Source organism: Cydia amplana, chromosome 14 (genome assembly GCF_948474715.1).
Source record: "Cydia amplana chromosome 14, ilCydAmpl1.1, whole genome shotgun sequence".
NCBI lineage: Eukaryota > Metazoa > Arthropoda > Insecta > Lepidoptera > Tortricidae > Cydia > Cydia amplana.
The window spans coordinates 15,736,376-15,751,356 of NC_086082.1; the positions used below are offsets into that span (position 1 = coordinate 15,736,376).

General features: G+C 38.9%; 1 long non-coding RNA gene across 1 annotated transcript in view; it reads right to left on the bottom strand.

The window, feature by feature from the left end:
- The window catches only part of LOC134654243 (uncharacterized), a 206,942-nt gene extending 192,386 nt beyond the window's left edge, over nt 1–14,556 (bottom strand). The window contains exon 1 of the long non-coding RNA XR_010097316.1: nt 14,491–14,556. This is a non-coding gene — a long non-coding RNA (uncharacterized LOC134654243). The remainder of the gene's footprint in view (nt 1–14,490) is intronic.
- Between the last annotated feature and the right edge of the window lie 425 nt (nt 14,557–14,981).

Below are 14,981 nucleotides of genomic sequence, written 5' to 3' on the forward strand. Positions count from 1 at the left end.
ACATCAGTTGCTTCGATGCCACTATAAAGTTAACAATTGAGTCCATCGTAAACATCTCGATGAACGATAACCAGTGGACACAAGCAGCTCTTCCAGTCCGTCACGGTGGCCTTGGTGTGCGTCGTATTCAAGATGTGAGTCTACCGGCCTTTTTGGCGTCGGCCCATGGGGTGGCAGACCTCGTTGCTCGTATTTTACCTAAAAATGGCGACAGGGTGTGCATTCCCTTTGTGGCTGACGCCTTAAGGGAATGGTTGTGCATCAACCAGGGAGCGACTGTGCCAGAGAATCCCAAAATACAGCGTGCGTGGGACGACACCCGCTCTAAAGCCTCGATTGACAACCTTATTGAGAGTGCCGCGGGTGTAGACCGTGCGAGGCTTCTGGCAGTATCACAACCAGAATCAGGGGCATGGCTCCACGCATTGCCTTCGCCCCAATTGGGTACCTTACTCGACGGCAACTCGTTGCGCGTGGCCGTTGCTCTCCGCCTGGGCTGCGATGTATGCCAACCACATTTATGCATCTGCGGTTCCATGGTGGGTGCTGACGGTCATCACGCACTGAGTTGTCGCCGATGTGCAGGTAGGCATCCGCGCCACCATGCCCTAAACGATACGATCCAGCGGGCCCTTAGATCAGCTGGTGTGCCATCGGTACTTGAGCCACCAGGTCTTAGTCGTACCGACGGTAAACGGCCTGATGGCCTGACTTTGGTACCTTGGGAAAGGGGGCGGTGTTTGGTATGGGACGCTACGTGCGTCAGCACCTTCGCCGCCTCCCATGTCAGCCGTACCTCACGCGTGGCCGGAGCGGCAGCGGAAACACAAGCGGATGTGAAGCGTCGTAAATATGATCCCCTCTCCCCTGCCTACATAATCGTCCCTTTCGCAGTTGAAACGGCGGGTTGCTGGGGAGCCGACGCGAAACGCTTCACACGCGACTTAGGACGTCGACTCAGACAGAAAGGGGAAGGCCCCCGCTCCGAGTCGTTCCTCGTGCAAAGGCTGTCCCTGGTGATCCAGCGTGGCAATGCTGCGAGCATCATGGGCACCTTTGCGCCGGGAACGACTTGAAGCGTTGTCTTTTTTTTTAAATTTATAATTTTAATTTGTAATTTTAGATATAAATATTGTACAGGATAAAAGAAACTTTGTTATTAACACGATAGGTAGGTGTTAAAAAATGTTAGAATATTAGTTTGGGTATATGCTAGTACACAATCATCACTTCAATGTACAGTCGCCATCAGATATATCGGAGCGGTCTAGATGCTCTCAAATATCTGAGCACGCCTCTATTGTCAAGGCGCTAGAGTGCTTGTTCAGATATTGTGAATGCCTTGGCTTGTACAGAGAGCAAAGTTTCATAGATCAATAATGAATGAATTTATCCATCGATAGTGCATGCTATTGCAGTTGATACACACATAGATACTACAGTTACCGTTCTCGATTTATCCCGCCATGTTAAACCGAACTTTACACGTGAATACACGAGAGAGGATGTTATGTCAATTTGTTCAACATTTCGAACGGCGTGTCAAACTATGAAGCTTTTCTATTCCTCTCAATCTTATTCTCATTCCGTGTAAGCCGAGTGCTTCGGGCTAGCCAACATGACGGCTCAATTTGCCATAGACAAGCGATGTGCCAGCTAGGGATGGGCTCTAGGAATAAATATTCCCGGGAGCGTGAAATCCTGTTTGATACGTTTTTACTCAGCTACTAACACAATATTTTTTAGGGTTAGGTTAGCGGTTAGGGGGGAGTTAAGAACGCAAATTTACATAATAATTAATAACTGCCGCTAAATAATATTTGATTAAGTATTTTTTTTTGTTAAGATTTTTTTTTGCAAATGAGGATTTTAATGATTTTTAGTAAGTGAAGTAATGATCTAGGTATTTTTATTCGGTAAAATCATTTGGTACATTTGATTATTATTTAAAAAAAGTTGATATTGCAGAAAATTATTGAGGGCGTCACACTCTACGTAACTGTCACATTTTTGACGTAAAGGCCTAAACGTGATATGGCGTGGCAGCAATTAAGTACTTATGGTTTTTTATTATTTTATACCTACTATTTTATGTCACACTATAATTGTGACCACTTTTAAAGGAATATTCTAAATTTTAAATTTCCCAGGATCACTAACCCACATCACTATCACCAACGGAAAGATTCAATTTATTCAGAATCGACGCTCGTTGCTCGCGCGTGAAATATACGTCAATTTACACAATCTCTTATCTCAATTTGTCTTCCCTTCGAATTTGTGCTTTGTTCCCACGTAACTAGGTTCTTTTTGGAATCACGTAGATGACAAGGCGTTATTGGCTATTCTGTACTTACGCAATAGCGTGTGTTGTATGAAGTGCAAGTGACAGGATTGGTATTGTTTATGATGAGTTTTTTTAAGATTAGCGAGCGAGTTATTGAACAGGGTTAAAAGTAAAAGTGTTTTGTTTACTTTTTTGTTGGTAATCTAATCGAGTAGACAAGAGTGATTGGTATAAAATTTCATTAATTTTTTTTTATAAATGTTCTCTAAATAAATCGATATCGAGCGAATTTCACACAATCGTGCATTAGGTAAAGGGTCTTTAAAGTTTAAATAAATATAATGAATAATGTTCTTTTAATATTTATTAATTCAAAATTCAAAAAAAAAATCAAAATTATTTATTTCATGTGATTTACACACATAGCTATATACAACAATAAACATACAAGAATTACACATAAACACACACACACACATTAATGTGAATGTTTAACAAAAACAAAAAAAAAATGCTTTGTCACGTTTTATATGGCGCAACACATCATATTTATACATATACTAAGTACATATTTATAACCTAGAAAAGGACTCAGAATACTAATTAATGGCAGGTAAAAGACGTATACGTGGAAAAAAACTACTACTGTTTACACAAAGCAAAGATAAAACAACAAATTCTACGCGAGAGGTATACTTACGATATCGATCCAGAATGACGGTGTATATTTCTCTACTCGTACTGCGCCTGCGCCTGTTGCTTGCACCACGCGCGTGTTATGAAGAAAGTGTTTCAAAAATTTCAAATGTATGTCCGCACGTGGTCGCAATGCATTTGACAACGATAGGTAGCTTAATCGCAAGCGTTTTTTGAATGACGGTATGATTAGTAAAAATACCTGACGCAAAAAAGCTTGTTTTGCCAACGTCATGTTCCATTAAAAATCCCGTATTTTTCGCCTTCGCCCACCGTCTCAACCCCGTGCAAACCCTTCCATTTCCAAGCCGACCGAAAATTCGATAATTACATTTTCACACCTCGCAGGATTAAAAAGTATTGAAACAGCCAAAGCAATTTTCTTGGAACTACCCCCGGCAGGGGTTGTGCGGCGTCGCGGCGGACAAAAGGGGAAGCGAACGCGAGAAATATCATGGTTGACACCGCAGCGCAGTAACAGAGTAAGAGCAGTAGGGTAATTCGCCAGTAACTGGCCACCGGCCAATAACTGGCCACACTAAACTAAAAATTATTTCTATTCACCTATAAACAAAAGTCATTTTAGTATAAGGTTTCAATAACTGACCAGCCTTCAATAACTATAGCCACCTTATACTAAAATGAATTCTATTTCTAGGTAAATAGAATTCATTTTTAGTTTAGGGTAGCCAGTTACTATCAGGCGGCCAGTTACTGGCGAATTACCCTTATATCTCTTCAATTGGGAGTAGTATTTAATAGATAAATATAGATAAATATATAGAAAATATCAATAACTCAGGAACACATATCTGTGATTGACCAGGATTTGAACCTGGGACCTCCTTTTTTTTTATACCACATCGGTGGCAAACAAGCATACGGGCCGCCTGATGGTAAGCAGTCACCGTAGCCTATGGACGCCTGCAACTCCAGAGGTGTAACATGCGCGTTGCCGACTTTTTTAAAAACCTGTACACTCCTTTTTTGAAGAACCCCATACTGTAGACCAGGGATGTTGCGGATGCCGATTTTTTGACATCCGCGGATGCGGATGCGGATGCGGATTTTTAAAGGCTCACATCCGCGGATGCGGATGCGGATGCGGATGTCAAGATAGTACCATAAAAAACGTCAAATATTACATTTTAGGAATTTTTATTTCAAAAAACCAGCCAAGTGCGAGTCGGACTCGCGTTCCAAGGGTTCCGTACATTAAGTCCCACTCACGCTTGACTGCTCATTTCTAATAGGTTTTTTTGGTTAATGACTAAATTACCTAGCAGTCTAGCATGCTAAGACGTTCCTGTACCGACCTGTTCCACATCCGCATCCGCATTAAATCCGCATCGATTTTATGCGGATGCGGATGCGGATGCGGATGTTGAAAATAATGCGGAAGTTCCGCGGTTGCGGATGCGGATGCGGATATTCGCAACATCCCTGCTGTAGACCCTCGGGAAAACCTCGGAAGGGAGCTCATTCCACAGCCGGAGCTTTACTACCGCCTCCTCAACAACGGCCTCCTTGCCTTCTAGCAAGTAGGCCGTTAAAAAAAGTTGTTTTTTTATATATTTTCACATTCCAATAAAATTTGAGTCCCACATTTATTTCCCATGAAATGATGGATGACATTTCCCTAAAACCGTACAGAAAACTCCGACACCTAACGTATTTGGAATGCAATATCCAGAGCTATAAAATTCTCGGCCCGACCTACATGCCTCGCGTGTGTTGGAAACGCAGTTTTACAGCCGGAGGTGAAATGGTTCTTGGCACAGACATATATGCATATAGACATTCTTATAGCATTTTTCATAAACACACTAAAGGGGCCCACTGATTATCAGTGCGCCGGACGATATCAGCCTGTCAGTTGTTCGTAACTGTCAACTTTTTGTTCTAACTGACAGGCTGATGTTGTCCGGCGGACTGGTAATCAGTGGACCCCTTGAAAGCTTCAATTTGCTATTTAATGTTTGTCTAAGGGTCAGTTGCACCAAACTATTGTCATCGTTTAAGAGTTCGCTAAATTTTATTGTATGGAAAGTTTCATAGTAAACCGCCGCGGCGCGTCAGCTAACGTTAATCAGTCTGTCAAGTGCATATGGTGCAACTGGTAGTTAATCTTTAAATTTGTCTTACCTATGTATTTGTACGAAAGGAATAAAACATGAAAACTAATTGAGGTTTGTAAATTTTTATGAATAAGGGGGCAAATAACTATTACATTGAAATACGTAAAACTATGAGATGTAGATAGAGTAAACATAAATTAAAATGGTCTCTTAATGGTTTTTGAGATACAGGCTGGGTTTGGAGACTTAACAACATACTACGTCTACTACACTATTAATAGTACTTATTACACACAACCTGTGTTTTCGTTGTGGTACTGTATTTTTGTGTATTAACAATACCAATTGAATATTCTCAGTCAGAGTATCATCAGTTCTCAGTATCATCCATTAACTAAGTACATAGTTTATAATCTAAATAAACATTTTTCCAAGTAGTCAGAGTATACGTGATCTACTTAAATATGTCTGTGATTTTTATAGACATTTACAAACACGGAGTCCACCATTACTGCTCATGAGTTAACTGCGATAGAAATCACTCTGATAGTTGGTCATTAATCGTAATAATGGTTTACCTACGGCAGTCCATGGAGACAAATGGAGACTTGGACAATAGGAAATTGTTGTTTGCCATTGATTAAAGAATACATCTCCACGTGTGGCAACGCCATAATTAATATCAAATTGCTATGAAAATATGACGTTTATAATGAAACTGGCCGTACTGATGTATGGCAGCGAGCATACCATTATAAAATGCAGGAGAGTAGGCTGCGATGAGATGAGTGATGACCACGTAAAGAGGAGACCACCAGACTACGTTGGAAATTTATCACTACGACTTTCCATCCCCGGCAAAAGAGGCAGAGGTAAACCGAAAACAAGATGGAAGATGCTAAAAGATATGATTGAGTGCAAAGTATCCGAAAGCGACGTCGAAGATAGGGCGAAGTGGAAACGAAAGACACGGAAAGCTGACCCCATCACCATATGGGATATATAGCTTGGAAGAGAAAGAAAGAGAGAGAATGACACTGACTGCCTCGCTTTGTTCTGTTCCAGTCGGTGCAGAGTTAGCTTAGACGGACTTTATAATGTGTGCTCTATAGTTAGTCAAATTCTAAATCGAACCATGCACTTATTATTCAATATTAATAATTTACTGTTTAACATTTGTATACTGTGGAAACTCCTAATTAAACGAAGTTATTCAAGTGTTCATAAACAAATTAAGCACGATTTGTTAGATAGCGCTTTTTGAGGACGTAGTCGGGAATTTATGACTAATGCTGCCACCACATTACCGCTCAGACTGATGGCTTATTTAATCATAACAACTTTAAATCAATTTTTTAACAAGTAGATACGTCTGCGAGCGATATTCCAAATTTTATATTTAAGGAAAAAATTGAAAAAGTTACGCTTCCGGCAGGACTTGAACCCGCATCCTCCGCAATCCGTGCGTTGCTCTTAACCAATTGAGCTACGGAAGCCCTTCCTTTATGCATACACGCCATAAGGGTGGCGTATAGCGACATCTACCGAAAGACGATTACATCTTTTGACGACACCGGAGTCTCAAGTTGCATTGAGAATTCACCAGTAACAATGTGCTAACCCATACTAAATACTACATTGTACGCCACCCTTATGGCGTGTATGCAAAAAGGAAGGGATGGAAAGATTTGCGATGTCCTGGTAGGCTTCCGTAGCTCAACTGGTTAAGAGCAACGCACGTATTGCGGAGGATGCGGGTTCAAGTCCTGCCGGAAGCGTAACTTTTTCCATTTTTTCCTTTAATATAAAAAATTCATAACAACTTTATTTTGTTTTTAATCAGATTTTGATAATCATTATTAGACTACCATGGAAGACAGGAGAAGAGATTTTGTGAGCGGTGTAAGAATTTTGTGTGTCACCGCATGATAATAATGTGACCCAGTGGTATAATACCGGTGTTTTAATTGTGATATTATGAAACATAAACAAAACAACTTTATTTTCATTCATATTTAGATAATCATTTTATTCATCTACCACGGAAATCAGCAGAGAGAAAGAGAAATAGTGAGAGAGATGTTGTCTAATAAACCCTACTTAATCCTTCCTTCAAAACCTACTCAAGTACTCACTAATTACGAAAGTGTCATCAACGTCGATTAAACTGTTTCTTTTTTGCATAAAACTGAATGAGACTTACTTTCATCTACCAAAAAGTTAACTGTAAGAGATCTCTTAAAAAGATAAACTCGCCTTTGTACTTATCTTTTCCTAATTATAAGTTACTTTCATTATGAAAGCGTTCTTTTACAATAAAGAGTTACTATCTGCTGCGGTTTTACAGCGAGTGTGTACCCAGCATTAAAACCAGCAAGAGTCCATTTCTTTGATCCTTGTCTGAATAAAATCAAAGGTTCTCGAATTAATTTAATGATGAGCATTTCTTGTCGCTCAAAATTCACTGGATCTAAATATTCTTGAACCGGATATGTGCTTGAAAAGGAATTTTAATCTCAAATATAATTCACCGCTCTAATCTCCGTTTAATCTAGCCGCTCACAGATAATTCAAAATGAAAATGATTCAAAAGGAAAGAATTTTTATAGGTCTTTGGGTTATAGGTTTAGAGGTTAATGTAAGTTAAAGTCATTTAGTCTTACTTAAAAAAATAAAAAAACACACTTAGAAAAATATTTAAGATTTATAACAATAATAAGAGACTAATAACTTGTCAAAAGTTACTTTAAACAAGGACACAATGAAGACAGACAGACATAACGAGAGAAACACAGCTTAGTTAACCCTATCCAAATAATATATTATCATGTCTAATGAATTGAGTACCTATTGGAAATTTGGAACTTGTAATGGAAATTATTATTTTGTTAAAAATATAATTCTTGATACAAGCTGTGTGTATTTTTTTACTTAGACGCACGTACAATACCTACTAACGAACGCAAATACAATAAAGTCGCTTTGTTTTATTAACCTAGTTCCTAGTCAGGGCGGCCTAGCCAATTAACTATTTTTATTAATTAAGCTACTTTTATTTTCGTACGCATTTGTCAATGTTTGATTGTCATCTTGGCTAGACCCACAGATTAGTTAGATGGATACATAGAAACGTTTCAAAAAAAAACCGGCCAAGTGCGAGTCGAACTCGCGCACGGAGGGTTCCGCACCATCAACAAAAAACAGAGCAAAACAAGCAATAAAACGGTACCCATCCAAGTACTGACCCCGCCCGACGTTGCTTAACTTCAGTCAAAAATCACGTTTGTTGTATGGGAGTCCCACTTAAATCTTTATTTTGTTCTGTTTTTAGTATTTGTTGTTATAGCGGCAACAGAAATACATCATCTGTGAAAATTTCAACTGTCTAGCTATCACGGTTCGTGAGATACAGCCTGGTGACAGACGGACGGACGGACGGACGGACGGACGGACGGACGGACGGACTTAGTAATAGGGTCCCGTTTTTACCCTTTGGGTACGGAACACTAACAGACTGTTATTGGTGAAATTACCTATATTCCAAAATTAGGCTGTGTCACACCGAGTGTAAAGCCAGCATTAGATCTCTTTGATCCACGTCTAAATGAAAATCAAAGGTTTTTGCAATAAGTTAATGATGAGCACTCCTTTGTCGCTCCAAATGAACAGGCACCCGATTTGCTTGATAAATATAAATATCTGAGAAACGCACAGACTCTACAGACGGGGGTTGACTTTGTTTTTCTTGTGTTGTTAAACGAGGTTTAAGGTACCAAGAACTTGCATGCAATTTACGTTACAATGTCTTGGAGACCGAGCAAAGCTCGGACAACATATAAAAACTCATGTGAGTTTTCCCAGAGATAAGACTAGCTAGATGGATTTAGCGCCCGCCCCCAAAAACCCCCATATAGTAAATTTAATCGAAATCGTTAGAGCCGTTTCCTAGATTCCCGAAATATAAATACAAGAATTGCTCGTTTAAAGGTATAAGATTAGAACGGGGCCCGGGGCTTACCTAATCGTGTATAATTTAGTTTTAAATTGACTCCAGCGTTTCGAGAACGGCGTTGTCCCCGTGGTCTCGGATAAGACTGATTAAAGTTGACATCAACATCTCATCATTTGGTCCCATAATAAAAGTTGTCAAAAAGGTGAATTCTGATTGTAATAACAGGTTATGTATTTGATCTGGTTTTGTTATGGATATTTATTTAAGCGTAACATTATAGGCAATATATGCTATTAACCTTTTAACCGCGTTTTTGACCGAGCGTACTCGTGTCGCCACCGACAGTAATTGTACCACGCAGAGTAAGGTTGGCATAGTTACAGGAGTTATAAATGTGCTGTAAAAACCAAATCAGATCTTTGTCTTATTTATCAGACTGTGGCGAAATGAGCTGGATATGCAATGTCTTATATATCAGACTCTGGCGGTTTAAGGGTTAATAGTATAACTTATTATAAGTCGACATCGAGACTACGCATGGATATGATCTGTCAGTATCAAAAGTGACGTTTCTAGGTGAAGATGATTTAAAACCATTTATTAGTATAAGAATACGCCTCAAGTATTACACAGTTACACATCTCGCAAAGGCTAAACGCTAAAAAAACATTCTCAACCTGAATTATAAAAACGTTCAGATTTTACAACAGGATACGCAATAACGTCCTAATGGCTTATGTCATTAGTAAAAGTCGTTAATCTTACTCGTTTGCGGTGGTAGGCAGGTGACTTCGTACCTGAAAATACCAGATAATATAATTATAAAACACACGCAGGAAAAAGAGTTGTTTTTCCGGTATCCTTGACACGAGTTTGACACTGACATATTCGCTAGCGACTGCGTTAAATAACTGATCATACATCTCTGTTGACGCAGACACTAGCTTTTAAGGCCGCGTAAAACTCATGCTAAGGGTACCGAAAGTTAAAGCGTTCATTTCTTTTTGAGATACCGCCTTATACCTTAAGCCCTTGCTACACGGTCGCCGACAAGCCTTCTAACCGTCTGTCCTTGGTCTGACCTTGGTCAGTTTTGGTCAAATTTTGTTGGAAACAACTGTCTACACGGTCCGTCCAGACCAAGGCCACGCGGTCTGAGGGGCTTGTCGGCGACCGTGTAGCAAGGGCTTTAGGCAGACCGGCATATCCATGCACTTAGAGCCATTGATGTATATCTTAGGACGGGCCTTACAGGCACTAAAAATGGTCCTAGTTTAACAGTGTCACTTACGAATTCGAGCCGCGACCGATCGCGCGCGTGATGCGAACTCATCAACCAATCGCGTTGTAAAGGCGTCACACCGCTGTACTGGCCCCATTCATGCCCCATTCTTATTGCCCGTAAAGCCAGTCCTGAGATATAACGTCAATGCTTAGAGCTTTGTTAAGAACTCGCTAGATCATGTGTTAACTCGTCTAACTATGTGTTCAATAGAAACATTGTTAAAGACGCGCTGCAGTAGATGCACGCCTCTGCACACCGTTTACCAAAATTAACACGTCCGCTCTTGCCTCGCGTAACCACTTGAGGCTACAATTATACTGAGGTCACGACTTGAGTGATGGACACACTCCTAAATATATAAATAAGTATTTATAAATAGTGAAAGAAAAATAATTTACTTTTGCACACATGAAAATGGGTTTAACAGTGGGAATATACATTAAATCGAGGTTGCATGCATAATAGCAATAATACTTCTATATACTAAAAAAAAACTATAATAAAATATGTATATCGTAGTCGTGTACTCACACAAGCCTTATTAAGCTTACTGTGGGACTAGGTCGATCTGTGTAAAATAGTCATACAAAAAAACACAATACAAAAAAATTGACAACTGATTATTTAGTAAGTTTATATCTAGAAAGGAATGAAGATATTGTAGTTAGGTAGTTACTCGCATATAATAAGGATGATGACACATGTTGAATTTTATAACAAAATCTAGTAAAATAAATAGCAAACGAGCAATTTATCACAATAATGTGGATATTAAAATAAAATATTGAAAAATTACAAAAATACAGGACCTGAAAGTTTCAAAATTTAATTTTTTTTAATTTCCAAAAACGATAAAAGTAAGGGTACCATTTGATTCCTTACATTTTATCCAAAAAAAATTGTACAGCAACTATACAATACATAAACGCAATATTTCACCGACAAAACCCCAATTTTCTTGTTTTGTCCATACTACAAGATGGGCTCCCAGAGACCTTGACGTCACGTTCCCTTGCCGTTTTGTATAGGGCGTTTCGCGAGTGAAGTGCGACTGTCGGCCTTTGACTACAATTTCTGACTTTTGTGTTACTTTAATGCAATATAGACATTTGAACCTAAAAACAAACCCGATCGATTGATACCATAAATGAAAATTAGTCATGTAGCCTATTTGTGTCGTGTTTTCCAACGTAGTGTCAAAACTATTGAGTTGAATATGACGAATGAGGTGTCAATCGAGTTAGTTTTATGACGCGATCGACAGCCTACAATTTCACGCACATTTAACGAGAAGGAAAGACGAAGTTTTTTCACGAAAAAGCCGTAGTTCGGATAAAGTTTCGATGGTTCCTCTACACGATGGCCCAACATATTGGTCCAATATATTGGGCCAACGTGTAGAGAGGGTAGTGGTGTCGGTTGGCTTATGGCGCGGCGAATGGCGATGGGTTGGTCGCGGTATCAAAGCTATTGGGCCAACGATGGCGGTACGCATCTACACGTGGCCCAATCCACAGTGCGTGCTCGAACGCGGTCGAGTGTGGACGTTTGTGCTCAGTATCAATTTACAGTTTTTTTTTATTAAAAATGACTAGTACGAGGCCTCATTATGGAAGTAATGAAGGAATAGGAAATTTACGCAGACAGTAATTGTAATTGTAATTAGCCTTTATTATTGAAGCTGGTACATAACATATATTAATTTGATTTATCAACTTTAGCTTCAACTCGTCCTTTGACGTAGGCCTCCTCCATAGCTTTCCATTTGTTTCTTTCTTTTGCTGTTTGCATCCATTTACTTCCTATTCTTGTTAAATCATTCGACCATCTAAACTTTTGTGGGCCACTCTTTCTTTTATTATATCTAGGGCACCACTCTACAAGGTCTCTTGTCCACTTATCCAAGGTTTCTCTCATCATATGGCCTGTCCAGCGCCATTTTTGTTCTTTTATTATTTTAGTTATTGTTTTTGTTTTTGATTTTGCTTTGATTATGGACAATTTGACTCTGTCTCTAAGTTTTATGTTAAGTATGCTTCTTTCCATATGGTTCTGACATACATTAAGTTTTTGGCGCTGCTTTTTTGTAAGTCCCCAAGTTTGGCAACCGTAAGTTAGTACTGGTATTATACAACTATTGAAGACTTTAAATTTCTGCCTTGTTGGTATTTCTTTTGCCTTAAAAACTTCTTTCAGAGACCAAAACTTTCTCCATGCATTTGTGGTTCTTTTCTCGATTTCCTTATCTGTTTGGTCTTCAGGTGATATTATCTGCCCAAGGTATACATATTCATTAACGTAGTCTATTTCATTTCCGTGCACTATAATTTGCGTCTTAGTACTGTTCGTCATTAACTTTGTTTTTGACATATTCATGGAAAGGCCTACCAGTTCACTTTGTGTGATTAAATCTTCCAACATAGTTTTCAGCTCTGAAGGGTTATCTGTTACTAGTATGAGGTCATCTGCGAACCGTAGGTGATTAAGTCTTCTGCCTTTTATATTGAGCCCCAAGTTTTCCCAATTCATACGTCTAAACACACTTTCAAGGACGGCAGTAAATATTTTTGGTGATAAGGGATCACCCTGTCGGACACCTTTCTTTATAGGAAACTCCTTGCCTGTGCGCTCTAGTTTAATCCGAGCTGTGCTGTTTGAGTAAATTTCTTTTATGATTCTAACATATTTTTCTGAGATTCCTTGTTCTGTAAGTGATTTCCATATCTCGTCATGGAAACGCAGACAGTACATTTACAATTTAAATAAATAAATATAACAATACATGCTTATATAGCTGGTCAAGCAAATCTTGTCAGTAGAAAAAGGCGCGAAATTCAAATTTTTTATGGGACGATAACCCTTCGCGCCTACATTTTTAGAATTTGCCGCCTTTTTCTACTGACAAGATTTGCTTGAGCATCTTTAGTAAAATAAATGAATATTAGATGCATATCTAACTAGATATAGTAAGTACCTACATTGCACAATTTGCACAGCTATGTTGGTAAGCTAGTAACAAAATTAAATAAAAATTATAATATGCACTAAAATAATTTAAGCAAATTATAAGGTAACATGAAATTAAAAAAGATATTTAATTAATTTAATTCTTTGAAAAAAATTAAATCATTTTTTTCGGGAAGTAGGTATCATCAAAAAACTCTTGCAGCTTCTACGCCATTTTTTTTTTAATTACTTGATGAAAATAATGGTACGTGGCGTATAGATAAATTGCTGCAACGGCTAATGCTTCCACGTCCATCTTGGAAACCGGTCAGATCACAACTAAATATCGCCATCGTGTAGTTGCGTTCCAACCACCACAAGGTCATCTCGCTGGCGCAGCGCTGGGCCATCGTGTAGAGGAGCCATGTAGCATTTTGTTTGTTTACTGGAGGCCCGATTCGGATTTTGAACTAGATATCTATTAGACATCACCAAGATATGTCAGTGTGAAACAAGTGTCAAAAGAGACGTTTTTGTTTGAAGAAACGTCACTTTTGACACTTGTTTGACACTGACATATATTGGTGATGTCTATATTTGACGTATTAGGTATCTTAAAGTTCGAATATGGCTGTGAGTGATTTTGGGGCCGTGATTCCGAATGACAGAAATGTATTATGATGGTCATTACTGAACAAGATTTCCCATATGACCGATATGACCATCTTAACACGTTTTTGACATTCAGGCTCACGATTTCAAAATAAACCAGTATATTCAAGAAGCCAATATAGACAAAAATAATTTTAAATGAATAAAAATAAATTTAAATTTCTGATACGCGTAAAAATCAAAGTTAATGGTTTCGTGATACAAATATGACGGTATCTTAATAGCAGATCATTACGAACGGCCTTACATTACCTATCTGCGTCCAATCGATTTTTAATTAACCCCCTCTACCTTCTGGATTGCGTGCGAGCTATTACTAAATATTGTGGTTTTATGAAAATATATTAAATTTGAATTAAATGCACCTATATTGAGCAGATGAGATAGGATGGTAGCTGTGTACATTTCATTCGATAGCGTGATGAGCGTTCGCCTTTGTGTCTTGCGTCTATTATTGTATGGGATTTTGAAGAGCGCGCCAAACGGGACGTTTTGGAAACTCAAAATCCCATACAAATGACGGTTAACGCAAACGCGTACGTCACGTCACGCTATCGAATGAAATTTGGGGTACTGTGGCACCTTTCTCAAAAGCTTGTAACTTGTAATACAAGTGGAAGTCCCTTTCTAACAAAAGCTGTCAAAAAGATGATGCCGATGCCAATAGCCTAAACGTGATAAATTGACATTTGAAAGGTCATTGACTGGGCCAATGTTATCGGTTCAGACTGGTTGTCAAACCTGTCTAGCGACTTATGCAATACTGTAGGATGAATTCTCCCACAGATGTTATGGTGTATGATACAATTTCCTGTTTATTGAATTAAGATTAAGAATAGGTATTATGATGTACCTACTTTTTGGTGAAGGAAAACATCGTGAGGTAACCGGACTAATCCTAATAAGGCGTAGTTTTCCCTCTGGGTTGGAAGGTCAGATGGCAGTCGCTTTCGTAAAAACTAGTGCCTTCGTCAATTCTTGGGATTAGTTGTCAAGCGGACCCCAGGCTCCCATGAGCCGTAGCAACATGCCGGGATAACGCGAGGAAGATGATGATGTATTAGT